Source organism: Mirounga angustirostris, unplaced genomic scaffold (genome assembly GCF_029215605.1).
Source record: "Mirounga angustirostris isolate CCGP_5_RB_7025 unplaced genomic scaffold, mMirAng1.0.hap1 SCAF_3, whole genome shotgun sequence".
Taxonomy (NCBI): Eukaryota; Metazoa; Chordata; class Mammalia; order Carnivora; family Phocidae; genus Mirounga; species Mirounga angustirostris.
In genome coordinates this window covers 73,925,847-73,953,617 of record NW_026991711.1, presented here as the reverse complement: position 1 = coordinate 73,953,617, position 27,771 = coordinate 73,925,847, and the positions used below count along the sequence as shown (strand labels likewise).

Here is a 27,771-nt window from a genome sequence, read left to right as displayed (position 1 = left end):
ACCCAAATAACATTTGAGCTGTTTCTAGTATTTTTGTATCATGAATAAAGCTGCTAAGTTTTAATTTCTCTGGAATAAATACCCATGAATGTGATTACAGGGTCCAATGGCAAGTGCATGTTTAGTTTTGTAAAATTTGCCAAAGTGTTTTCCAGAGTAGTTGTATGCATTTACATCCCCACCAGCAGTATATGAGTAATCTAGTTTCTCTGGATCCTCATCAGAACTTGGTATTATTACTATTTTTTAATTTTAACTGTTCTAATATGTGTATAGTGATATCTCATTGTGGTTTTAATTTGCATTTCCCTAGTGGCTAATGATGTTGACCGTTGATGTTGGCTATTAATAAAGATTGCCAGTAGTGTCTCCTCTTTGATGAAATGAGCAAGAGATAGCAGAGGGACAGGGAGAGAGCGAATCCAAAGCAGGCTTCATGCCCAGTATGGAGCCCCATATGGGGTTTGATCTTACGACCCTTAGATCATGACCTGAGCTGAAACCAAGAGTCAGACACTTAACCAGCTGAGCCAACCAGGCACCCCTGCCTTACTGTTTTTTAGAGGAACTTTCTCAGCTGTCTTTTCTTCCAGCTGCTCTGCATCCAGGGAGATAAGGAGCCTGTGATAGGGAGTCTCTCAACTCTTGTGTTCTAACTCTATGTGCACTGTCTATATGTATTTGGTAAAGACCCAAGTGAAAGAGTTGGCAGGTGAGTGTGGACTTCCATGTGTTTTGGGCTCCTTGAGATTCTAACCCAACACTCTGGCTCACATGTAGACATTAAAAGTTGGTTAACCAGCACCTAGGTGGCTCAGTCAGTTAAGCATCTGCCTTTGGCTCCAGTCATGATCCCAGGGTGCTGAGATAGAGCCCTATGTAGGGCTCTCTGCTCGGTGGGGAATCTGCTTCTCCCTCTCCCTCTGTCCCTCCCCTCCACTCGTGCGCTTGTGTACACGCTCTCTCTCTCTCTCAAAAAAAAAAAAAAAAAAAAGTTGGTTAACAGTTCAGCTGGTATTTTCTTACCCTTATTTATTCTTCTTGTAACTCTGCTAGGGATGAAAACAGTTGTGGATCACCAGTCTCTTTGGAAGGCCTTGTGAATATCTGGTATTTACTCTGATTCATTTTCTTTCTGTTCTGAGCTTTTTTTTAAATGGGTTTCTTTTTTTCTTTTCTTTTGAAACTTGTGGTTTTATAGCTTTTTTCAGCTTATACTCATTGTTATGGAAATTTGTTTTACTAATTTTTTTTCTTAGCTATAGATATGTTTAACATATTACTAATGAAGCATCAATAGCTTCTTTATTAATTTCTGATTCTTAGGCATTTTGTTTCCTTAAGCAGTGGTCTTAAAAACCTTTTGATTATGTATTTCATAATAACATCTTACAAATTACAGATATATACTACTTTATTGAACTTTTTTCACATTTTAAGACATTAAACATTGTAAGATTCTTGAAATTTTTAAAATTTTGTATTCACCTGATACTGTTGATAGTGGATATACATGTATTTCAGTTCATTGCTTTGATGACTGAAAAAAAATTTAATTTCTTGTAGATCTCTTTAGATTATGATTGTATTTAACACGTCTAGCTGACAAGAGGACAAATATCAACTTTGCCATTTTCTTGTTATTCCTGTATTATCAAGATTTAATCCTTTTGTTGTTCCAGGAATCTCTTTTTTTAACACTCCTCTTCCATTTTGTGAGAATTAGTTTCATTGAAACTGGTTAAAATGGTTTGTAATTCCACTTGCCCAGACCCCTGTAGACTGACACCCTGCAGAACATCGAGCCTGGGGCGCTTGGGTGGCTCAGATGGTTAAGCGTCTGCCTTCTGCTCGGGTCGTGATCCCAGGGTCCTGGGATCCAGTCCCTCATTGGGTTCCCTGTTCCTCCGGGAGCCTGCTTCTCCCTCTGCCTCTCTCTCTGTCTGTCTCTGTCTCTCATGAATAAATAAATAAAATCTAAAAAAAAAAAAAAATCAAATCCAATAGCATACAGAAGGGGAATCCACACAGACATGAAATTGCAAAGACAGTGAGGGAATGTGAAGTTTACATGAGCTAAGGAGAGGGGTAGCACCTGAGGATACAAAGGGGAGGAAGGCCATTAGCAGGAAGGTGAGAGGAGCTGTTTGGAAAAACAAAGGTTTCCCTATTACACAGATCAGTTTCTTAGGTAAAGTCTCTGTTAATAGCTCTCTTCCTGGTACAGGCTCTCCTTTCCAAAGTAAATTTAGGCAGTTGAGGGGGAGGCAGAGAGCTTTCCCCGCCATCTGCTAGGTTTTGGTTACTTTTAAGTCAGAATAATGTTTATGCCAAAGTGGCCCATCCTGGGGCAGCCTGCCCTTGGCCCCTGTAATACCTGGTATGACACCTGACTGCTGACGCGTTGTCCACGGGAAGACCTGATGTCTTACGTATGTTAACTATGAGTAAAGCTTCATTTCCTTTCTCTCTCCCTATTCAGTCATTATGTGTTTCCATTCCCCTCTGTCCATTGGTGCCCTGCACTTTGTGGATCATTGCCCTAGAGAATTAGAGCCAGTTATGTATTTGGGGGGCAGCTCCTTCCACATTCTCAGAGCTCCCATTGCCTTTGTTCAGACAGCTCTCCTGTTGCTCCTGTTAGAGTAGCTGTTAACCCCCTGGGCCCCTGGCAGGCACCATCTAGAGCCCAGCAGGATCCTTCAGGAAGGATGCTTCCTTCGTAAGTCCTGGGGCGAGCCATCTCTGTAATGTTATAGAATGGAAGTTACAGTTATCCCACGGGATTCAATTCATTTAGACCAAAGAAGGCATCGTCTACTATAAATGGCCTGGGAGTTCAACCTTGCCTTTGCCACTTAGAAGCTTGTGGTAATGTTCAGTTTTACCTACTCTCTGAAAAGTACTCATTTGTTAAGTGGGGTTTATAATACCTATCTCTGCCCTCCTCTTCAGGCTTTAAGGATTAAGTGATGTACTGAATGGAGAAGTCCATAGTAGACTTCCCAGAGCTTGAATGGCTTATGTAGGATTGCTGGAGAGAGAGATTTTGAAATTTACCTTTAATAGTGGAATGCACAGTAAGGTGAGTGGGATGGAAATTTGATAGCTTTCCATTTCCTGAATTTTCTTTACAGTGACATTCTTAATTTCAAATGAAAGGAGGTGGACAGTGGTTAAAAAGCATCATCTCTGGGAGCAGAGACTTTTTAGGTTGGAATCTCAACCGCATTATGTATTGTGTGACCGTGGGCCAATCTCTCCGTGGCCTAGTTTCCTCATCTGTAAAATGGGGATCATGCTAGCACCTTCCTCAGAGGGTTGTTACGAGGATCAAGTGAAAGACATAAGCACGTAGAGCACTTGAGCAACGTGCCTGGCTTGGCCTTGCAGGCTCAGTAAATGTCAGCTAGCATGCTTCTTATCTTTTCCTTTCTAAATGCCCTTGTGTGATACAGTCCTGGTTAACATTTCAGCCCAGCAGAGAATTCATAATACAAATCCTGACTAAAAAAGGTGTTTTAAATAAGAAATCGCACAGTGTTTACTGGAGCTGGGATATTCTTTGTTTTGTTGGGTGGTTAGTGTTGGAGGCCAGATGTTTTCAGTTCTTTTTTGCATGAATTTAATCTCCTTGTGTTCAAGTCATCAGCAGAAAAGGAGCAGAGCATCCTCTCTGCATTACTTCCGACCTCCGCGAAGAAGCGGGGCCACCCAGCGAATCTTGTCGGTTTCTCCTCTGCAAATCTCTTCCCACCTCCCCACTTCTGTCTTCCTTCCTTTCCTTAATTGTTGCAGGAAGGTGCTGTGTAGTGGTGGCGATGGCTTTTTTGGTGGCAGGGTAGAGACTATCAATATGCAGGTCTTTTAAGTTGAAAATTCTTGAGGTTGTATGTTATGTAGTAAGGGAGGGCCATGATATATTGAAATGGCATGATTTTGTTAGTTTAGGTTTTTAGGTTCGGTATTTTTAGGTTCGGTAACTCATTACCTTGCCTTCAGTGGATTTTGGCCACTTTGTAAGGAAGATTTAGGGGCCATTTATTTTAAGCATTGAGAGTGATAAAAAATAGTATTTAATCTCATTGTATTTGTAACACAGGAAAATTGATCCATTATACATCTTTGGTATCTGGATTATGTAGTATTTATTTTAGTAAATTTCCATGGAATTTCATTTATCTCTGTGGTAGTGAAGGGAGAAGATAAAATTGGATATGAAACTTGCTGGAGTGCATTTTGATTTCAAGTCAGCTGACAGTCCCTGAATAGGTTGTGGCCACTTGAATTCTCTCAGTTTACTGTATATGTGGAGTCAGTCACTTAATCAGGACCCCTGTGCTGAAAGGCTCTTTAGACTTGAGGTCTGTCAGGGCGCCTGGGTGGCTCAGTCGTTAAGCATCTGCCTTCGGCTCGGGTCGTGATTCCAGGGTCCTGGGATCGAGCCCCGCATCAGGCTCCCTGCTCTGCGGGAAGCCTGCTTCTCCCTCTCCCACTCCCCCTGCTTGTGTTCCCTCTCTCGCTGTCTCTCTCTCTCTCTGTCAAATAAATAAATAAAAATCTTAAAAAAAAAAATCTATAGACTTGAGGTCTGTCTTTGGGAGAGCGGGCTTTTCTCGATTTGGAGAGAAGGGTGATGTCAACTATTTGGAATTATGGTGGGTGGTGGAGAGAACAGAACAGAATCTGGATCTTGGCATCTTCACGACTTCAGGGTTGACAGATTCAGCTAGCATTTCAGGCAGAATTCAAACTTAACCCCAAACTACAAAAGTAAAGGAGCTTTTGTTAAGTGAAATAAACATCGGGATTTCAAATATCAAAATACCTCCTGTTTGGAATATCCACATTTCCATGCCCTTTCTTTCAGTGGGTAAATTGGCCATCGTCTCTACTTGCAGAAATCAAACAAGAGCTGGGTGGGGCACGTTCTGTACGTTGGCCACTTGCCACAAGCATCCGCTTTGTCCTTTGCAGACAGGTGGGTGTTAACTACAGTCACGTGAGGAGAATGAGAAAGCGGCATGTCCTCCGCATTCACAAATGCCGTGGTGTTTCCATTTCCCCTTTGCCATAGCGGCCTAAGTCACACTGCCCAGTTGTGACAGGTGCTTCCGCCTCCTTGTTTGATGACAAGTGCATGACATTAGCTTTCTATAGTAGCTGCCGTTAATTAAACATCTCTGCCTCCTTGCTGTGTTCTTTGACAACATGGCTCATCCTTCCCTCATGTTTACACTCTAAGGGGGGGCGTTTCTGTTGGCCTTATTTTCAGATGGGGAAACTGAGGCCCAGACAGTAATAACTTCCCCTGAGTCCACAGCTTCTGATGCTCCAGGCATGGAGTCCCAGTCTCCGATGCTCACATCTCTGGTCTCTCCCCTTTATCATGCAGCCGTTGGTCCTCAGAAAACATTTTCTCCAAGATCATATTGGATACCACTAATTAAATGATTACTACTTTAATTAAGAGCAGACAGAACTTAATGCTAGAAATATTTTCAGTGGCAGTAAGTTACTTTCTAAGTGACTGAAGTTTTATATTCATTTCTGGGTGGTGATGGGTTTTTCCCCTTATGTTTGTCTTCTGTCACAAGCTGTGGTATTCTTGTAGTCTGGTAGTGAGCCATTCAGCTCCCTGATTACTTTAGATATAGTGAACATTAGGGTTTGACTAGAGGCTCAAGGGGATTGAGTGTAGATGTGCCATAAAATGTTACTGCCATGTTAGGCAGTCTTCTTTGAACACACAGGATCCCCTGGGGGTGGAAGTTTATGGACCCATTTGTTATACTGGCTGGTAGTATAATTTATCCTCAAGGGGGAAAACAAGTAACTGAAGGTACTTGTTGAATGGCACGTGAAATCTTTATGTCAGGTTTAGTATTACATAGCTAGCTTTGAAATAGATTTTGATTTTGGAATATGTAAAAATCGTCATGGTAATGAAAAAAAAAAGAGGCCTCTGCAATGCAGCGCTTACATCTGCTGTTTCCATCTGATAACGCACAGATTTCCTAAGTACTTCTGTGCGTTTTTGTAACAATTCTCTTTGTCCAGATTTAAGGTTCAGCATATTTCATGAAACCGAATGGTAACCCTGATTTGGTTTTGATGTGTTTGGTTTCCAACAGGATGTTGATTGCTGACTGTAAGGTACTAAGTTGTCCTAATGTTTCGTGTGCATTTGAAGCGGAAGGATACAGAGTCATGGGGCACCGAGAGCAGCTGACACTGGTACTTGCAGTACATTTGTCTTCCTCTTGAAATCGCTACGGAAATGCAGAACTCCAGGGAGAAACTAAAGATTAAAAATAAGGCACTATCCCTCTCTTGACCACTCACGGCAGGCCAGCAGGTCCCTGGGTAGGGGCCTGGGTGGGGTCCTTGGTAGCATTGGACTGTGTTGATGTGAGGATGGGTTTGCAGGGTCAGCAGAGCTGAGGTGGGGCTGGAAGTTAACGGTGTGAGGCCTGGCACGGACAGAAAGCAGGTGAATATCGGAATCAAGGAAATAAAAACATAGGTGACAAGTGAGTCAGGTTCACAGGTGCTCACAAACCAACATCAGAAACCAGGGACAGTTTATAGGTACAGGAGAACAGGAGAGACTCAGACCAGTTAAAGAGTAAAGCAACTTTAATCATTGTTAAGAAAACCTCTTTTTTTTTTTTTTTTAATTTATTTATGATGGCCCAGGAATGGCTTCCAGGAATTTCTTACTGAGTTGCAGCTGGGAGGGTGGAGCCAAAGGGAAGAGCAGGGCCATTGTTGAAAAGTTAGGAAAAGAGAGACATTTGTCTACTTGACGGTTCCTTGATAGGTGGCATCATAAAAAAGAATTCAGTGTCTCCCTGTTATGTACATGATTCTAGACATTAAGAAATAAGAGATTCAGGGGCGCCTGGGTGGCTCAGTCCTTAAGTGTCTGCCTTCGGCTCAGGTCATGATCCCAGGGTCCTGGGATCGAGCCCCACATGGGGCTCCCTGCTCTGCGGGAAGCCTGCTTCTCCCTCTCCCACTCCCCCTGCTTATGTTCCCTCTCTCACTGTGTCTCTCTCTGTCAAATAAATAAAATCTTAAAAAAAAAAAAAAAAAAAAAGAGGAGATTCAGTTTTTACCCTCACAGGGCTTCTAATTGAGTTGAGAAGACAGAGCATGGGCATCCCAGGGCAAACCACAATGGGAAGCAGATGTGAGCTTGTTGGAGTTGAGGGGAAGGGGTGAATCTGCTGGGCTTGAGGGGAGCGGTCCAGGAAACCCAGTTGAGGCCACAGAGCATGTCCTTGAAGGAGCTGAGTTTGGAATACAAGGTGGGACTGAAGGTGAGGAAGATGGAGGTGAGTGTCTCCCCCACCTTCATGGGCCGGTTCAGTCTTTGAGCTAGCTTCCTAATTTGTAAGATAATTAAAACATTCCTGCCTTTCCTGTTTGTATCAGGATGGTTGTGGAGATTAAATGAGATGATTCATGTGAGAAAGCCCTTTGTAAATGGCACAGTGGGTTCAAATTGCCATGTGCAGTGGAGAACCTGTGGGATAACAGGCTTTGTTTTAATTCATTTCTCACATGTAAATGAGATTGCACTCTTCAGTCAGAGGTGTTTCATGAAGGTCATGATTATAGGGAAAGGGTCGAGGAACTGTTTTTAAGCAAGGTTAGTATATGTCTGAGATTTCATTTATAAACTTACAAAGCGTAATTAGTATTGAAAATTAATGTTTAATGTGTATCTGAAGTGTTTTACATTTTTGGTTAATAAAAAGAGAAAATCTATTTCAAGAGTAAGTTACTGAGCTATGAAAAAAATAAAAGTCCATTTAGTAGCAAAATTACATGATGCTTCTCATTCTACATTCGGAAACAGACTATTTTTAGCATCTCTTTGAATCAGTGATGAATTCCAATTACAGGATTCAGTAATTAAAGCAGAGAAAAATATAATGTCGTTTAGGCAAGAAAATCTTTCACTTGAATTGGATCTCTTTCAACTTTTAAGCTATTATGTTCAGGGGTCTCCCCACAGTCATTGGTTTGTCATCTTTGTGGGGTCACAAGCAACAGGAAAAGTGCCAGAACATCAGCCAAGGACACAGTGTCCCACTTTTAAGAAAGGAAGTTTAAAAAATTCTGGGATTCTGGGATGTCTTAATGGGCGAGTGTGTTGCATCTCTTGTTGTCTGCAAAATTCTGGAGCAGATCTTCAGGGACCCCTTGGCCTCGCCCTGTTTTCCCACCTTTCCTGTTGGTCAGCTCACTGCCCCACTGAGACCCTTGTCCCTCTGTCCCCTGCATCTGTCCTGCCTTCTCCTTTCTTTCCTGCGCTCTCAGGCTGTCTCTGAGTGCCATGAAAGAAACTGCCTGATGGTGCCAGTTGGTACCGCTCCACATTTGTATTTAATGGTTGTAGATTGTTCCATAATGTTGCTAAACAGCGTTTAAAACACTTCGTCCTAGTCAGCAGTCTTTCCTCAAGCTGGAAGCCTTATTTTATCTTGAGCAAGTTATTTATCTCTTTATGCCCCTTGCACAAAAGCTCATTAACCATTTGGCTGAATTGAAACGAGTACTCTGTTGACCCAAATTCTCCTGCTCTTTGCTTGGGTGAAGCACAGCACATAAAGTGGTGCCCATGGGGCCAATACAAGGTCACTGGACACAAGGCAAGTCCAACTTTCTGGGTCGAAGTAGGTCAGGAAGAGGCATTGTGATTTTTTTTTTTAACCTAAGCATTCAAGAAAATTCACTTATTTGGCAGATGTTTTTTGAGTGTGGACTGTGTGCCAAGCACTGAGCTGGGTACTAGGAATTTAGAAATGAAAATGAAAAAAATTTTCATAGTGAAGAGTGGAGGTAGGGGTCAAAAGTGTTAGGGCTCACAGGTGGCTGGCTGCCCAGGGCCAGACCTCTGCCATGAACATTAAAAACATCAAACAAACAAACAGAAAACCTCAACATTTGCAGTATGCAGAAGCACCATACAACTAGATAATCCATTTTTCCTCTGAAAATGGATTCCATTTAATGTGAATTTTTGAACATCTCAACCTCTAAATTCTTTGATCTCTTAGCAGCTCAGTGCATTGTTGTGATAATGAATAACTAGGCAAATTTAAGAATAGAACTAAATCTGAACATCTTCGATCATCTTGGTTTTAGGTTCTTGTGTGCTCATGTATCCATTCACTATTTGTTTTCTTCTGGACCAAACATTGCTCAAGAGGATGTTGTGAACCTGATTCTCTGCGAAGCCCTGGGGGTATAAAGATGCAGGTGACCCTCCCAGTCCTGGTGGATGTGACCATGTGGAGGGGAACAGGTTGTAATTAATGGTGGTGGTGGAGAAGTAGTAAGTAGTAACAGCAGTGATTGGTGCTCTTTGTTGCTTATCATGTGCAAGGCCTGGAGTGTCCCGCAGATTAGCTCACGTAACTCCCACAGTCTCATTTTTTGTAGTTTAGGAAATGTAGGCTTAAATAACCTGCCTGGAATGTTGGAGTGTCTAAGTAAGTGGGGGGATGTCGGTGGGAGCTCAATTCGGGCTTGAGAGCCTACCACACTGTGGCATTCAGTACTGCCCCTTTGGTTGGTGGGCACGGAGAAGGGGAAAATGGATGCTACGGGGAAGCTGAACAATGCTTTGTAGTGGAAGTGACCCAAGTCCGCTCACTGGGAGGGCCAGTGAGCAGGGAGTGGCAGGTGCAGAGAAACTCAGGAGTGGAGGGCTCAGGGCATGATTGCAGCTTGGGAGAAACGGTGGAGGCCGCCTTGCAGAAGGGCAGCCTGGGGATCCTATTCCAGAGTGGCGGGGCAGAGAGGAGTTTTCCTAAGGAGGAGTGTGCCCAGCGTGGCGGCAGCGTCCAGAAGAGAGAACCAGTAGAACAAACTGGCAGGCTGGTGGCATCGATGGGCAGGGCGTGCTGCTTCCCTCGGGCCACATCTGGTATGTGTCATTCTGAGCACTGCACCTCCTGAAGGACAGGCCAGAGAGCACCTGGGAAAGGCTGGAGGGACAGGAATATTGAACTCTGCCTTCAGATACCTGGATGTTTGCAGAGCTGAGGGTGTGGTAGATTGTGCTTGGTTTCAGTGGACAGAACAGAGTGTTGGTTTGCAGTTATAAAGATGTAGGCTTGGGCGCCTGGGTGGCTCAGTTGGTTAAGCGACTGCCTTCGGCTCAGGTCATGATCCTGGAGTCCCTGGATTGAGTCCCGCATCAGGCTCCCTGCTCGGCAGGGAGTCTGCTTCTCCCTCTGACCCTCCCCCCTCTCATGTGCTCTCTCTCATTCTCTCTCTCTCAAATAAATAAATAAAATCTTTAAAAAAAAAAAAAAAGATGTAGGCTTTAGGGGCGCCTGGGTGGCTCGGTCGTTAAGCGTCTGCCTTCGGCTCGGGTCATGATCCCAGTGCAGGAATCCAGCCCCGCATCCCGCATCGGGCTCCCTGCTCAGCGGGAAACCTGCTTCTCCCTCTCCCACTCCCCCTGCTTGTGTTCCCTCTCTCGCTGTGTCTCTCTCTCTGTCAAATAAATAAATAAATAATCCTTAAAAAAAAAAAAGATGTAGGCTTTAACTGAATATAAAGAAAGCCTTATTTCAAATAGTGTTTCTTAATGAGTGGAGTTCCAAACTCACGGCTTCCCTCTCCCTGAACAGTGTTCAGGCAGGTGGGTACAGGGAGAGGGAGGGTGGAGGAGAGCTCCGTGCTGCCTGGGGGCGGTGGATCTCGACCCCTTCTAATGCTTGCCCATGAGTTTCTCGTAGCTTCCCTGGAGACAGGCAGGCAGATACACGCTTTTCATTTAATGAGCAAGCTCTGAATCTGCTGCTCCTGATCCTGACTTCCCCATGATGTCCTAATATTTAAGTGATGATACAGCATTTATCTTTATATTAACTTTGTATACTCTGTGCATCTCAGAAGATAGGAATCAGTCTCTTGGTGTCACTTTGAGCCCCATGCAGATTTGAAGTCTTTTCCTGTTTATTGCAGGTGCTACTAACCTTTTCTCTCACCGCGTGTTGCCTGTATCTCTGGCCACTTTAGCACTTTTGAACTTGCGGTGAGGTGTCTTTCCATATATAGGCTCACCTTTGTCTGACTCATGGTTGTATTTCTTATGCGTAGTGGGATAGTAAGTGTTTGAATGGATCGATGAGTGGTTGACAAGACCCAGATCTTTATCTGGGCTATTCGATTCTTTGACCATTATTAGCCCAGAGGTGTGGACCAGCTGTGGATCTCTGCAAAAGTCATATCAGGAATCGATCGTTCATTCCTTGTATTTTACTAGGTAGTTACACTGTTCGTTAAGGGGAAGAAAATACTGTTTTATGACCCTTGTATTAAGGTCTGGGATAAGTACTTTTTAATGAACAGATTACTCAAAACGGGGAGAATTTTTCATTTGCACTCATAATTAATGTGGTTTTATTAATTATTAAATATATGAAAGTGAACCTGGCTGAGACTGTGATACACCTAGGTGACCAGTGAATGTCAGCTAGCTGCAATTATTTCTGTTTTATTCATAGCAATATCCCTTCTGAGACTTGTTTCCTATTTTTTGTATTTATTTACTTTTTCCCACCAGATAAAGCTTTCTGGAGGCCAAGACCTTGTCTTATTACTTAGTGTTTTTGTTTTACCTTCTACAAAAGAACTCACTCATACACTGAATTGAATTGTGGAGCCAGCTAAGTGTGTCCCTACCAGCTCTGATTTCAAAGACGTAGGACTGTTCCAGCATTGGGAATTGGAGCCCAGGTATCCAACCTGAGAGGCCAAGGAGGGGAAACACAAGACTGCTGTTCTACCGTGTTGTCAGACGATTCTAGCTAAAAACATTCATATTAGACATTCTGATGAGATCTGTTTCTCTGAAGCTAATGGCGGCTACAGCTTCTAAAATGCCTAACAGTCTTGTAAATGGAACTTTATATGTGAATAGTTAAGAACTCTTACTGATGACATGATCTCCTGGGGAGGGAGGAATTTAGAATTTGAGTCTGGTTAACAGGGTAGCCCTGGAAAGCGCAGCAGGGCAACAGCTCTCTGGAACAGCTTCTCCTTTCTAGAAAACTAGAATTCGGAAGCTGTAGGGGGATGGCAAGGACCAAAATAGTAAAGCCTAGTACAATCAGATTAGGATAACATTGGCAGATTAATAGTGAGTCATTTGGACACAACCTGTTCTCAGGTTAAACGTTTTCTTGTCGCAGAGTTTTATTTATCTCATATTGACTTGGATAGTTGTGGATAACTAAGATAGAAGGGCATATTACTGGGGACAACTTTATTATCATTGACCTTTTAAAATGCTCTGTAGAACAAAATTAGGTGTTCCATGAGATTAAATTCAGTCATTTCTCTCAGCACAGTATAGAGGAATGTAAATTGAACATCAGCTGAACTGCTTAGGAGGTGAATGGTCTGTAATATATTTGTAATGACCAGAGCTCATCATAAAGCTGTTTCGTCCTCATCTATAAATTGTTTGGACACATTTTACTAGGTACTTACCTACCCTGGCTTGATTATCCTTGGTCTGTGACCATTCCTTGCAAAAATTCCATTTTTTTCTTTTCTTTCTTGTTTTTTTACACTGAATAGCATAAGGAATTTTAATTTAGCAGCATTTTAAGAATTAGACTGAGGTCTGATGCCATCATATTGAAAACAGTATTCAAAACCTGAAGGAGCAGGGATAAGTACCTCTTTGAATAGAATTTTATTTTATTTTTTTTAAGATTTTATTTATTTGAGAGAGAGAGAGAGTGAGAGCATGAGCAGGGCGGAGGGGGAGGGAGAAGCAGACTCCCCACCAAGCAGGGAGCCCAGTGCTGGGCTCAATCCCAGGACCCTGGATCATGACCTGAGCCAAGGGCACATGCTTAACTGACTGAGCCACTCAGGCATCCCCTGAATGAAATTTTAAAGGGAGGAGTCCTTAAAGATCATTCAGTTTGTTCCTCTGTTCATTGGCTTGTTCATTCATCTATTCAACAAATATTTGAGTGTTCATATACTTTTCTCTTGGTATTCCTTTCCCCTACTGGTAATAACCCCTCAATTTAGTATCTCAAACCTGAACTCTTAAGAGCTGCACTGTTCAGTACAGTAGCTGCTAGCCCTGTGTTGCTATTTAAATTAACATTCATTAAAATGAAATAAAATGAAAAATTCAGTTCCTCAGCCACACTAGCCACCTTTCAAGGCTCAGTCAAGTGCTCGCTGCGGCTGGAGGCTGCCATTTTGGATGGTGTTCATCCACAAAACACATCCATCATTGCTGGACAGAGCTGCCTTAGTGGTTCTGGCTCTGTCTTCCGAGAGACATCCTAGGATCCCATCCACTTCATCACCCAACACCTATGTCTGTCAAGTTTGTTCCCTTTAAAAAATTCTCCCGTCTTATTTTAGGTCATCATCATCTGTAATATATTTGTCATATATACAAATATATGTTGTTACCAGGACTGTGATGTCTTTCCTGCCACCCCCTCCCCTCGGTTGCTCCCCTCCCTCCCTTGTGCACTCTTAATACCATGTATACACCTTTATCACACTGCATACTAATTCCTTGTTTGTACAGTTTTCTTCTGGTGGACCAAGAGGTTGTTGGGGTTGAAGGCCTGGGCCTTGATCTTCCAGGGTGAGGACACACACAGTGCCTGACACATTACTGCAATAAGTAAGTGTCTGTTGAGTAGCTAGAGAGCTGAATGGATGGGGGGAGGAGCCCGTACTAGGTTGCATTCTGAGGACTAGGCACAGTTGGGATGTGTGGAAGCGAGAAGAAGGCGGTCATGCTGGGGGAGCATCACGGATGCAGGCCCGTGGTAGGAAATGACAGGGCAATTGTGCTCTTAGACCATGGCCACGGAGAAGCGTTTTCAGCACCACCCAGAGCTTAGCCATGGGACATAAATAGAATTTCAGTTCTGGTGTTGCACTTAAATGTGTTTCCCTGACCCCTCTAAGTAGAAGTATTGGGTTTCGCACTTAACCCTAAACTGTAGCTTCCAAGGAGTTAAAGATATGTTCTACCCTGTAAAATTAAGCAGCACACTCACAAAGTCTAGTTGATTCTTCGAGACTTTGATGGTTCCCGACTTAAGTAAGACATGGTAGCGGCAGAGCAGGAAAGAAAAATGTGTGTGCAGAAGGTGGCTGTCTAATACTGCCATTCAGAAGAGTGACTGCAGCCAGACCCACCGGTCCTGACTCTGCTTCTTCCAAGCTGTGTCATCCTGGACGTGTCACCGGCTGGGCCTCAGTTTCCTCATTTTTTGATGGAGACAGATATTACCTGCGTTGTGTGGATTAAGTTAAAATGTATGTGACATGTGAGCACTGTGCTTAATCCTGAGTAAAGCATTCACCGAGTGATAGCTATTGACAAATTAACAGTACGTAGCGTTTCGGGCAAATGGGAAAACTCATAGTGTATTTCCCAAAGGAGGAATTAACACATGATTGCTAAACACAAATGGTCATCCAGAAAACACACACGTCAGACCCTTTCCTTCACAGTTAGCTCGACAGAACCATCTCTAACGTGAAATGTAGAGTGCTAGGTACTTCATGCAAATAAGGTGATCTGATAGAGGTAAAATTTGACCTGGATAATCAAAAACCTAGGGCTAATTCTCTGTGTTTGGAAATAAGGTGATCACGAATGCAAATTACTTAGGAAAACTCACTTTTCTTTTACTCTGCATAATCAAGAGCTTGCTGTACAGCTGCTCCTAAGGAAGGGGAAGAAAATTATGTGCTGCTTTTAATTTTAAATAAGCAAACTAGTGGGATGTGTATAAATTAGAGGATCATTGAATGATCTGTTTTTTCCCCTACTTTCCAAATGGTAGTGACAGTCTTAACTGTGTAGGTTCTCATCCACCGGCCTACATATAATTCATGCATATGCAGAGAATCCTCTTCAGTAGACTCAAAGTTGCTTTCCCATTCGGAAATCGCACACTCCTCCTTTCCCCGTGCCTGCATGGCCTTTGCCTGGCCTCATTCCTCCCCACTCCTTGTCCTCTGAGACTGTTTGATATATCCCATTCCACCGCCTCACTCTTGCTCTCATACAGCTACCTTATTGTATTGTAATTATTGACAGGCATTGGTCACCATCACAGGACTGTGAGTTCTCTGATGAGCAGGCATTTTCATACTCATTTTTGTGTCTACATTGTTGCATTACAGTGGGGGGACTTATTCATACAAGATGCTTGGTAAACTTTTGCTGAATTAATGAATGATATTCACCAAATTTTTCTTCTGCATATTCTTCCTAAATAAACCATAACTCTGTTTGGGTAGGAAATTCTGTCATACTTTCTGATACTGCTTAGCTCCAGAGCCTTGATAAACAATATCAGATTGCTCTACAGTCTTGCTGTTATGAATATCAATTATTCTGGAAACACAATCTAGGGTAGATTCAGCAAGTATTAAATCTTTGTTACTGTTTTATCCACATATGTTCTATCAAAGTATTTATAAAGGGATCACCAAGATTTTTATTGAATTTAAATAGATTTTTAAAAAGATTTATTTGTTTGTTGGGGTGGGCGTAGGGTAGGGGGAGAGGGAAAGAGAGTCTGAAGCAGACTCTGAGTGGAGCTCAGAGCCTCATATGGGGCTCGATCTCAAGACCCTGAGATCATGGACCTGAGCTGAAACCAAGAGTCCACGCTCAACCGACTGCACCACCTGTATTTAAATTCAGGTGCTGCTGAATTTAATATTTTTGTATGAAAAACTGATACAGAAGCTCTTGTCTGATAGAGTTCTTGTGTGAATCATCAGTGTTCAGTTCATTGTGGGCAGTAATAAAACCTTAAATGTATGTGTGTTGAATCTATGAACTGAGCAGTTCAGTTGAATATACCTGTAATATACTTGGCTTTTTGTTTTTCTGCCCCTTAGCTATTTACTGTGATTTCTTGATGTTAACTTCAGGGCTTATTCCAGGATAGGGAGTTGGAATTATACAGGAATTCACATGCCTTATTAGCTCCTTGCTTAAACTAATTAAAAAAACTAGTTCTGGGACTGGAACTCCCTTGATGAAATTGTTGAAATGTGAAATTTGAATTTAGGACTTTCTTGAAGACTTGAATGCATTTTACTTACTGTTATTTAAATTTTTTTTTTTTTTTCAGTTTTAATTTTGACTGCTGTACTATTGACATCTGAGCCAAAGTGGTGATGCTACCTGAGGGGAATTTCTGCAACCCGTAAGTCAACAGTTATACGGTAAGAATGTGTGCCTCTTACCTTTAAAGCCATTTAATTTCTGTAACATTATAGTTCAGAATTCTAATTTGAAATAGGATACTATAAAATATTCTAATATTTCAAAATATTACATATTAATATATTTTAATATGTAAATATTAACAGCAGATAATATTTTAGAGCTTTAGATCCTAATCAACAGTTCAAGGATTTGAAAGAGAAAAAATATAACTTGATATATTAATTTCATATTAATTTTTGTGTGAAAAACAAATATGGCTGTATAGTTTATGTCTTATTAAACTGGGGTCTAATTTTTCCTTCCTACATATTTTGCCCATTTACTTTTTATTTCTTGGGGTTTAACTGGTTCTTTATTATCTGATTTTTGTTAATAATGAATGGATATGAGCAGTCAAGATGATAAAACTTAAGCCTAGGTGGATTTTACTTACAACTTACTCTGAACTGAGGTGGTGTTGATTCCAACAGTGGCTGAAATGAGGTTTTGAATTATTTAGAGATTTAAATTATGTATATTGCTTTATCTTCAAGGAATAATTCAAGAGTAATGAGACATGGCCAAACCAGTAAGGCGAGTTACTCCTTTGAGCTTCATTTTCCTTGTACAAGATGTCTATCATTTGTTTTATAGAGTTGTAAAAATCAAATGAGATGATCTATGTGAAATTGTCTTTCTTTTCCTTTTATTTATTTTTTTGGAAGGGTAGAAGGGAAAATGACAAGTCTCTTGATTTTAAGGTGGGCTTTAGAGAGAACATAATGCTCTTAATATCCTTTAGAGGAAAGGATGCTAGATAACTTGATCTTTAGTTCTGTCTCACCTTGGCTGTGGGCAAATCATTCCATTAATTTACTATCAGGAAATTGAATTTGATTTTCATACTTTCACTTTACAGGTAATTTTTCAGGAATATGTCTGTAATTTTTGACTATAATGAAACTAAGCTAGAAATCATTATCAGATTATCTGTGAAATCTCCAAATATTTTGAAATTAAATACCACATTCTAAAAGTCCCATGGGTCAGAGAAGAAGTCACAAGGGAAATTAGAAAATATTTTGAATTGAATGAAAATGAAAATACAACATATCCAAATTTAAGGGATGTACCTAAAGCAGTACTTCCGGGGGAGATTTATAATGTTAAATGATTATAATAGGAAATAGAAGTTTTGAAACAATAATCTAAACCTTCACCTTAAGAAATTAGAGGGCAAAGAGCAAATTAAACCCAGAATAAGCAGAGAAGGAGTTACCAAAGATATGAGCAGAAATCATTGAAATAGAAAACAGAAAAACTGTAGGAAAAAACATCAGTGATTGGTTAGCTGAGTTTCTTTAATGAGATCAATAAAATTGATCAACCTGTATTTACACTAATGAGGAAAAAAAGGAGAAGGCAAAAATTTTTAGTATCAGAAAAGAGACACCATCAGTATAGATTCTACAAAAGGAAGTTAAAGGGAATATTATGATAACTTAGATAAATGGACAGATTTCATCAAAGTCACAAGGTATTTAATTTGATTTCCATGCTTTCACTTTACAGGTATTTTTTCAGGAATATGTCTGGTTTTTGACTATAATGAAACTAAGCTAGAAATCAGTATCAGATTATATGTGAAATCTCCAAATATTTTGAAATTAAACATCACATTCTAAAAATCCTTTTAGAAGGAGTGGATAACATGCATAGCTCTTTATTCAAGAAATTGAATTTGTAGTTAAACACCCTCTACCCCCAAAAACCTCTAAGCCCAAATGGACTCACTGGTGAATTCTACCAACTTACTAAGAAAGAAGTAAAACCAATTATATATAAAATCTTCAGAAAATAGAAGGAAGAGAACACTAATTTATTTTAGGAGGCCATTATTACTCTAATATTAAAAAAAAAGGTATTTCTCAACAAAATACTAGCAACCTGAATAAAGTTTATATAAAAAGTATAATACATCATACTAAAGTGCCATTTATTCCAGAAATGCAGGATTGTTTCTTCATTTGAAGATCAGTTGTATAATTCACAATATGAACAAACTACACAGAATTCTTCAAACCTGTATGATCATCTCAATAGGCTTATTAGAAAGAGCATTTAACAATATTCATCATTTATTCATGATAACTCAGAAAAGTAGGAGCTTTCTCAACTTGATAAGAGGTATCTATGAAAGACCTACAGCTAGTAATTGTAATTATTGGTGGAAGAGTTAATGTTTTTGCCTAACATTGGGAATAAGGAAGGATGGTCACTCACTGTTCTTACTCAGAATTGTCCTAGTCAGTGCAGTAAAGCAAAAAAGGAAATACAGGCATATAGATACAGAAGGAAAAAAAATTAAAGTCCCATGGCAAGGGACCTGAGAAATGAGCTTTTTAGCCTTCTAGTCTCTGTGATATAGGGAAGAAGACAGTGGAGGTGGGAATAAATGTTGAATGCCTGTAGACAGTATCTACTACATTTGGGTTTCTGTGGTTATGATCTGAAAATCATAGAGCAAGGCCACATGTATATGACTTGTGGGTTTCAGTTACTGTTTTCTCTGAAGTTAAAAGTCAGCATAATCTCTTGGGAGAGTCTTAGTTCAGCATTTCTTCTTTCTGCTAATATAACCAGAAACCTTTGTGTAGTACTTAAAAGTTATGCATTGGTTTAAACTTCATTAAATAGCTCTTGTTTTTTGATTTAAAGAAAAAGGTTATTTGAAACAATGCTAAGATGTCCTTTTAAATTGTAAGAGGGCATACAAAATTACTTGTTAAATCTGTTACAACTATCATATATCTTTGGATGAGTTAAAATTATTTCATATGCTTGTTGTCTGTATCTTAGAATACATTGACATGTTTTGTATAATAATGTAAGCCGCATATTATGCCTGTTGATTTCTGCTAAATAATTTCCATACACACATTTTTATGATGTTTGGCGGGTAAGAATTGAGGAAACCCTGAGTCCTTGTCCTAGTTGCATGGTATAGTTGTATGGCAAGATAGTGTTTCTCCAGATGGTGTTACTGGAATCATACCTAAGTCTCTTGCAGTCAAATAGTTTCTCAGCCTCAGTGGAATGCTTACAAATGTAAACAAATATACAGTTTAATAGTTGTGTGCATTTCTGTTTTAATTGCATTTGACCCTTAAACAGTGCAGCGGTTAGGAGCTCTGACCCCCACACAGTCAAATCCACTTACAACATTTGACTCCCCCAAACTTAACTACTGATAGCCTTGACTAGAGGCCTTACCAATAATACAAACAGTCGATTAACACATATTTTGTATATTATATGTAATGTATACTGTATTCTTACAGTAAAGTAAGTTAGAGAAAAGAAGATGTTACTAAGAAAACCATAAGGAAGAGAAAATACATTTACAATACTGTACTGTATTAATTGAAAAAAATCCACTTGTAAGTGGACCTGTGCAGTTTGAACCCATGTTGTTCCAGGGTTAGCTGTACATGTTATTGACCATTTTAGTTGATGCTAGATACTAGGTATGGCAGAGTAGTGGTATAGTAGGGGGAGCGTAAGTTTAGTAGTTAACAGAAAATCTTGGGTTCAGATGCTAAGAACATACAGGCCTACGCTTTTGAGCGAAATCACTTAAATCCTTGATCCTCATTTCCCTCATCTCCAGAAGGAGGATAATCTTGACGAACTGCTGAAAACATTAAAAATAATACTCAGAGCTTCTAGCAGACAGTGGTGATGCCAGCAGCCCAAATGGTGATGCTAATAGAGGATCTTAGTTGCAGGAATGCTCTAAGACTCTGGTATCTGACAGAGCTGGTTTTGAATTGGGTCGGAAGAATTAATATTTTTAAAATATCTATACTACATAAAGCAATCTGCAGATTCAGGGCAAACCCTGTCAAGATTCCAGTGGTATTTTTCACAGAAATAGAACCTAATTTTAAAATTTGTATGGAACCACAAAAGATCCTGTCTGGATAGCCAAAGCAATCTTGAGAAAGAACAAAGCCAGAGGCATCATGCCCTCTGATTTCAAACTATATTACAAAGCAGTAGTAATTAAAACATCATGGTCTTAGTGTAAAAGCAGACACATAGATCAGTGGAATAGAATAGAGAGCCCAGAAATAAATCCGTGCATATAAGTTTATGACAGAGCAGCTAAGAATATACAATGGGACAGTTTCTTCAATAAATGGTGTTGGGAAAACTGGACAGCTACATGCAAAAGAATGACACTGGACCACTACCTCTACAGCATACACAAAAATGAACTCAAAATGGATTAAAGACTTGAATATAAGACCTGAATCCATAAAAGCTCTACAAGAAAGTATAGGTGGTCTGGGCGATGATGTTTTGGATCTGAATTCCAAAAGCAAGGGCAACAAAAGCAAAAATAAACAAGTGGGACTACATCAAAGTAAAAAGCTTCTGCACAGCAAAGGAAATCATCAGCAACATGAAAAGGCATTTTCTGAAGGGGAGAAAATATTTGCAACTCATATCTCTGATAAGGGGTTAATATCCAGATATATAAAAAACTCATACAACTCAATAGCAAGAAAAATCTGATTAAAAAGGGGCAGAAAATCTGAAAAGATATTTTTTCAAAGAAGACATTGGATGGGCAGCAGGTACATAAAAAGATGCTCAATATCACTGATCATCAGGGAAATGCAAATCAAAACCACAGTGAGATATCCCTTCACACCTATTAGAATGGCTATTATCAAAAAGACAGTAAGTGTTGGTGACAATATAAAAAAGGTGCACTGTTGGTGGGAATGTAAATTGGGGCAGCCACTGTGGAAAACAGTATGGAGTTCCTCGAAAAGTTACAAGTAGAACTGCCATATGATTCAGCAGTTCCACTTCTGGGTATTTATCCAAGGAAAACAAAAACACTAATTTGAAAGGTTATCTGTACCTCCATGTTCATTGCAGCATTATTTTCAATAGCCAAGATATACAAACAGCTTAAGTGTCCATCAATGGATAAATGGATAAAGAAGATATGGTATATGGAAACCATAATGGAATACTATTCAACCATAAAAAAAGAATAAAATCTTGCCATTTGAGGGAACATGGATGGACCTTGAGGACATTATGCTAAGTGAAATAAATCAAAGAAAGACAAATGCTGTATGATTTCACTTATATGAAGAATTAAAAAACAAACAAACAAACCAAGGTTATAGATACATAGAACAGATTGGTGGGTGCCAGAGATGGAGAGTGGAAGGTGGGAGAAATGGGTGAAGGGTTTAGAAGGTACAGACTTTCAAATATAAAATAAAGAAGTCCTGGGGATGTAATGTACAACATGGTGACTCTAGTTAATAATATTGTATTGCATATTTGAAAATTGTTAAAACAGTAGATCTTAAAAGTCCTCATTACAAGAAAAAAAAATTGTTGTAACTGTATATGGCAATGAATGTTACCTTGTGATGATCATTTTTATATAGAAATTTCAAATCACTATGATGTACATCTGCAACTAATACGGTTGACCCTTGAATAACACAGGTGCGAAAATCTGCATATAACTTTTGACTATTTAAAAACTTCACTAATAGCCTTTTGTTGACTGGAAGCCTTACTGATAACATAAGCAGTTGAGTAACACAACTTTGTATGTTGTATGTATCAGAAACTGTATTCTTACAATAAGGTAAGTGAGAGAAAAGTCAGTGTTACTAGGAAAATCATAAGGAGAGAATACATTTACAGTATTGTACCATATTTATAAAAGAATCGAAAACAAAAACCCATGTATAAATGGACCTGTTCAAACCCATGTTGTCCGAGGGTCAACTATACAATGTTAGACCTCAGTTAAAAGAAAAAAAAAGATTGGATCTGACAGAATCAGTTTTGAATTTAAGTTTTTATACTTTACTAGTGTTGTCCCACCTTGGATAAGTTACTTTTTGAGCCCTGATCTCTTTAGCTGTTAAGTGGGCACCATACCAGCCTATTAAGTTGTAGTATGTAGGACATAAATGACATAATGTATATAAATGCTTACGTGTGCAAATGTTCCCATTTGTCATCTTTAACTGGTTCACTACCATTGGCTTTATGATTTGGTTTCTTTGGTCGATTTTTTATAAAGTTCCCTAGAAACCCTGCCTGATCCTTTTGATGATGCTCATGATTTACTTGCTGGAATATGTTCAGAAGAATGGAGTTGATAGGACGCCAGACTTGATGTTTTGAGACCAAGGACATAGGTTGCAAATTTGAGAAATTTTACTCTCTCATATTTCTCTTCATGCCTTCATGGCTCAAACAGTTGGGAATAGTTAACTAAAACAGCCATTTAATTGATCATAGCTTTCTTTCATGAGCACAGTTTCTAGTTGCCAAAAATATTGCCATCAGGATGCTTTTTGTTTCTAAAAACATGGAAACTCATGTCTAGTAGCATGTATGCTAGAGAACAGTTGCTAGATTCCACAGCTTTATTGTTATTTTAATTTTATCTCATTTTAATTACATTCATTCATGTGAAATGGCCAACATTTGGCTGTTTTTACCAACAAAAGTGGTAATTTCATATGGTTCAACTTGATATTCTAGGGTCTGGTGACAATGTTTTCCTCACACACTTGGCAAATTATCTAATTTTGTATCTTATAATTTGTTGTTTCCTCTAAGAACTTAAGTTTTAATGCATTTTGAATTTTGTAAATTTATTTGATGAATGTCATTCTCAAAAATGCAGAAGAGTAAGTTAGAGAAAAATATGTGATACTTCTTTCTTAACAAAAAGAGGAGATGCTGACTAATTTTTGAGAAGACTTTTAATTTATGGTTAACTGGATAATTGGAAACAAAAACTAGAGCTTGTTGAGACTTAAACCTTGAGGTCATAGGTGCTATCAGATAAATTCCTAGTACCTAAAAATTCTTTCTGAATTTTAAAAGTTCTTTGAGATCAGCGTTTTTCTGAAAGTCATGTCTCTAGCAAGTGTTAAAATGCTGTTGATGTTTTTAGCTTCTGAGTGTTTACTGACATATTTTATATTATAAAAGCAATGCCTTTTAGCTTAATTTAACATTCTGTTTGTAAAATGTGTCTAGTTCACATGTTTGTTATACCTTGAATAAAGAGCTGATGATTTGAGTTTTGTTTAAAAGGGCATTAATTTAACAAATACTTTGTGTGGATTAGAAGTAGTAATATGGTGGTAAACAGCATAGGAGCTTTTCATGTTCATCACAGTGTGGTACTGATTAATGGCTTCTTCTCGCTGTCCCATTAAAGTGGAAAGGGAGGTGGTTCAATTTTTTTTTTAATTTGTCAAGGAAGCATTTATTTGTTTAATAGGAGTAACATGTAGCATCTGTGTTCCACTTTGTGGCATTCTGTGGGTCTGTAGGTGGGTCTTCTCCTCGCAGCCCTTTGAGGTAAGCAGGCGGGTGTGATGGCTGCTGTAAGGACATGGGTTTAGTGGGACTTACATGGCGGCACCAGGCCTCAGCTCTTGAGCATTGAGGGTTTCCGCCTGCTGCTCCGTCTGCTTCCCTGCACTGAAAGACTGTTTCCAGTGGCACACTCCCTGATGAGGTTGGCGGGTTCAGAGCCCCTTAGGGTGAGGGAATTGTGTAGGAGGAAAACTTGCCTTAGGGAACTGAGCTCATTGCTGTTTATGCTGCCATTAACTGGCCCTTTGTAAATACTCTTGGAGCAGTGGCCTGTCTCCATGCTAAATTTATCTTGTATGTCTGTCTCTTCCGCCGTGATACCTAGTCCTGTGTCTGTGGCTCACAATAGAGTCATCTAGGCTAGGCCATCATGTTAGAATCTAAGTAGTCAAGAAATGTTCAGTGATCTCCCAGTTAATTTTCTGTCCTCATTTCTTGTCCATCTCCATTGATCCATTTTTTCAAGTTTTATAGAGGCATAATTGACATACAATAAACTACGACTATTTAAAACGTACAGTCTGATAAGTTCTGGCATGTGCACACACTCATGAAACCATCACCATCAACAAGAAAGTGAATATGCCATTACCCACAGAAGTTTCCTCATGGCCATTTGTCATCCCTCCCTCTTGTCGGTTCCCCATCTCCAGGGCCACCACTGATCTGCTTTCTGTCTCTGTAGATTAGTTTGCATTTCCTAGAATGTTATTGTGAAGGAAGAACACTCCGTGATGTGTCTCCTGTACTACAAATTCTTCACACAACACTACTTCACTTCTGACACCAGACGTGTGGGTTTTCCACATATCAGGCAGTTTGACACCAGCTGGGTGTCCTGCAGTTTAACTCAATTCTGACCTTTATCTCCCTGGGAGACAGCATGAGATCCCACAGATTAAGGGTTCTGTCCCATAAGACTGCCCCCCACCCCAGCCGGCCCAACTTCATCCTCAAGCCCCGACTGTTCCCTGCGCTTCCAACTGGCTCTAAATTGGGAGTTCCCACACCCCTTTCTTGGGTTTTATTAACTAGCTTGAGTGGCTTACAGAACTCAGGACACTGGTTTGCTTACTAGATTACTAGTTTATTACAAAATATTTTAAAGGATATGGTTGAACAGCCAAAGGTCTGGCAGAACACATGAGTTTTTGTCCCCATGGAGTTTGGGATACACCACTCTCCCAACATATGAATGCATTCTGGTTCACCAACCTGGAAGCTCTGTCCTTTTGGGTTTTTATGGAGGCTTTATTACATACGTATGATTGATTAAATCATTGACCCGTGGTGATTGAACTCAATCAAGTCCTTCCCTCTTCCCCAAAGTTGGGAGTGGGTGGGACTGAAAGTTCCAACCCTCTAATCACATGGTGGGTTCCCCTGGCAACCAGCCCCCATCCTTAGTGGCTTTCCTAAAGTCACCTCAGTAACATACTCAGATGAGGTTGAGAGGGATTTGTTACGAATATCAGAATCATAGCTCTTATCACTTAGGAAATTTCAAGGATTTTAGGAGCTCTGTGCCAGAAATAGGGATGAAAACCAAATATATGTTTCTTATTATAAATCACAATATCACAGTTATGTAAAAGGAATATACTCTTTATACAGTATATACTCTTTTTTGGTCTGGTTTTTATTCAGCATAATTACCTTGAGATTCATTAATAATATTGTTACATGTATCAATAATTCATCCCACGTTATTGCTGATTAGTTGAGTTTATCCTTTCACCTTTGGTGGATTTGGGGATTGTTTCTAATTTTGGCTCATTTTGGCTACTATAAATAAAGCTGTATGAACATTCATGTGCAAATCTGCATGTGGGCATATGCTTTTATTCCTTTTGCATAAAAACCTAGGAGTGAAATGGCTGGATCGTATGGTAAGTGTGTTTAACTTTTTAAGAAACTGCCAAACTGTTTTCAAAAGCGATTGTGTTATTTTCCATTTTCTTCAGCAGGGTGTGAGAGTTCCATTTGCTCCACATCCTTACCAACACTTGGTATGGTCAGTCTTTTTAAGGTTGGCCATTCTCATAGGTATGTGGTGGTATCTCATTGTGGTTTTAATTTGTACCTCCTTCACGATGAATGGTGTTGAGCATCTTTCAGGCACTTATTTACTTACCATCAGTCTGTCCTCTGTGAAGTGTCTGTTCAAAACTTTTGCATGTATATTTAATTGAATAGTTTGCTTTATTATTGAGTTTTGAGAGTTCCTTATGTATTCTGCATATAAGACCTTTAGTAGATATGTGATTTGTACTTATGTCCATTTTATTAGAAATTTTTAACCTTTTATTCCAGAATGTAACTTCGGGGAATGATGTGGGATTCATTTATATTCTTATTTTTGGCACTTTCCCCAGTCTGTCCTCCCAAGAGACACGACCTCCTTGACATCCTCTTCACTTTTTTTCTATCTTGTCTTCCCCTTTATGTCAGCATACTCTGTATTGTCTTTCCTTCAGACCAGCTTCTCAGCCAGCTGTACACGAGTTAATCCCTTCCAGGGTGTAGCCCTCTCTTCAGGGCAGAAATGATTTTTAGTTATTATTGAATGTGTTTGTTGACTCTGGGATGGTCAGTGCATCGTTTCTTGAGTCTGGAGATGTGCCATTCTAGTGTTGCTCAGCATCGAGTTGGCCTGGCCTCAAGTACTTTGTCAGAAGTCTTGTCAGAAGCCAGAGCAAGGGTTCAGAATCAAAGATGGAAACAGACTTACCAACCTCCCCTAGTTACTAAATGTTGTTTATTTTTAATTTAATTCACTCTGCTTACTGTGTGGTTTCAATTTTTTGAAATTCATTCACTTTTTTTGGTGTTACTTAATTCATGGCCAACGTTTTCATATATGTTTGAAAAGAATACATTCTTGCATTGTTATGTACAGACTTTTGAAGTACTATCAGTTAAAATTTGCTAATTCTGTAGTTCAAAATATGATTTTTTTTTTGGTTTCTGAAAGATGTTGGCATCGTGTACAAAAAAAGGATAATAAAAGTTCTCAATATGAAACATGCATTTGCCTTCATTTATTTTATTGCTTTTCACTTGAGTTTCTCTCGGGTCTTACAGTAATATTGCTGCCCCCTTTTTGTTGTTAGCATTGGCCTGGTGTATTTTTGTTGTCTCTTCATTTTCAGCCTTCCTGCTTATTTCATTTTGGATGTGCTCTTGAATATTTAGCTTTTTTAAAAAAACTGAGTTGGTGTGTTGCTTTTTTTTTTTTTTTCTTAACAGAGATTCATGTACAGTTGATTTTTGAACCACATAGGTTTGAACTGCGTGGGTTCAGTTCAAAAAAGAAATGTGAATTTTTTTTTATATCGTAGAGTACTTTAAATGTATTTTCTCTTCCGTATGTCTTTCTTAATATTTTCTTTTCTCTAGCTTTATTGTAAGAATACAGTTTATAATACATAAAAAATAACATACTTTGTATGTTAGTTGACTTTATGTTATTGGTAAGGCTTCTGGTCAACAGTAGGCTATTAGTCATTAAGTTTTTGGGGAGTCCAAAGTTGTATGCAGATTTCTGACAGCATGGGGGGTGGTGGGCCCCTAACCCTCATGTTGCTCAAGGGTCAACTGTAGTGGGTAAAAACAGTGACGCTGGGTCCATACTGCCTGCCTTTGAATTTAGGCTTTGCCATTAACTGTTACGAGGTGTTGGTCAAGTCTGCCTAACTGTTGGTGCTTCAGTTTCTTCTCTTCAAAAGGGAAGTATTAATAAAAAGTTTCTACCTCAGTCTGTAAGAATTAAATGAGTTAGTATGTTTAAAACACATAATAATGCCTGGCACATTATGTAAGTCTTAGCCATTATACTAATAGATGAGTTCATGCATGAACATTCATTAAAATTATGCAGAAGGCCACTATTAGTGCTTTTTATTTCATTAAAAATTTTTAAAATCCATTTCCTGCCACTGCTGAGTTTATTAGTTTTTTCTGTAATAGTTTTATTATTGATACATCAAGTATTTTTTAGTTGTTTGCACTAAATTAAAATAATAATTACACATATAATACATGAATTTTTTTTTTTTTTGAAAACTTGGAAC

The 27,771-nt window shown here is 39.5% G+C and overlaps 1 protein-coding gene across 2 annotated transcripts in view; it reads left to right on the top strand.

The window, feature by feature from the left end:
* The window catches only part of WASF3 (WASP family member 3), a 124,947-nt gene that overhangs the window by 37,842 nt on the left and 59,334 nt on the right, over positions 1-27,771 (top strand). For both annotated transcript variants that reach the window (XM_045869226.3, XM_045869224.3), the window contains exon 2: positions 16,176-16,269. The gene's annotated coding sequence lies outside the window, so the exon portion shown is untranslated. The remainder of the gene's footprint in view (positions 1-16,175; positions 16,270-27,771) is intronic.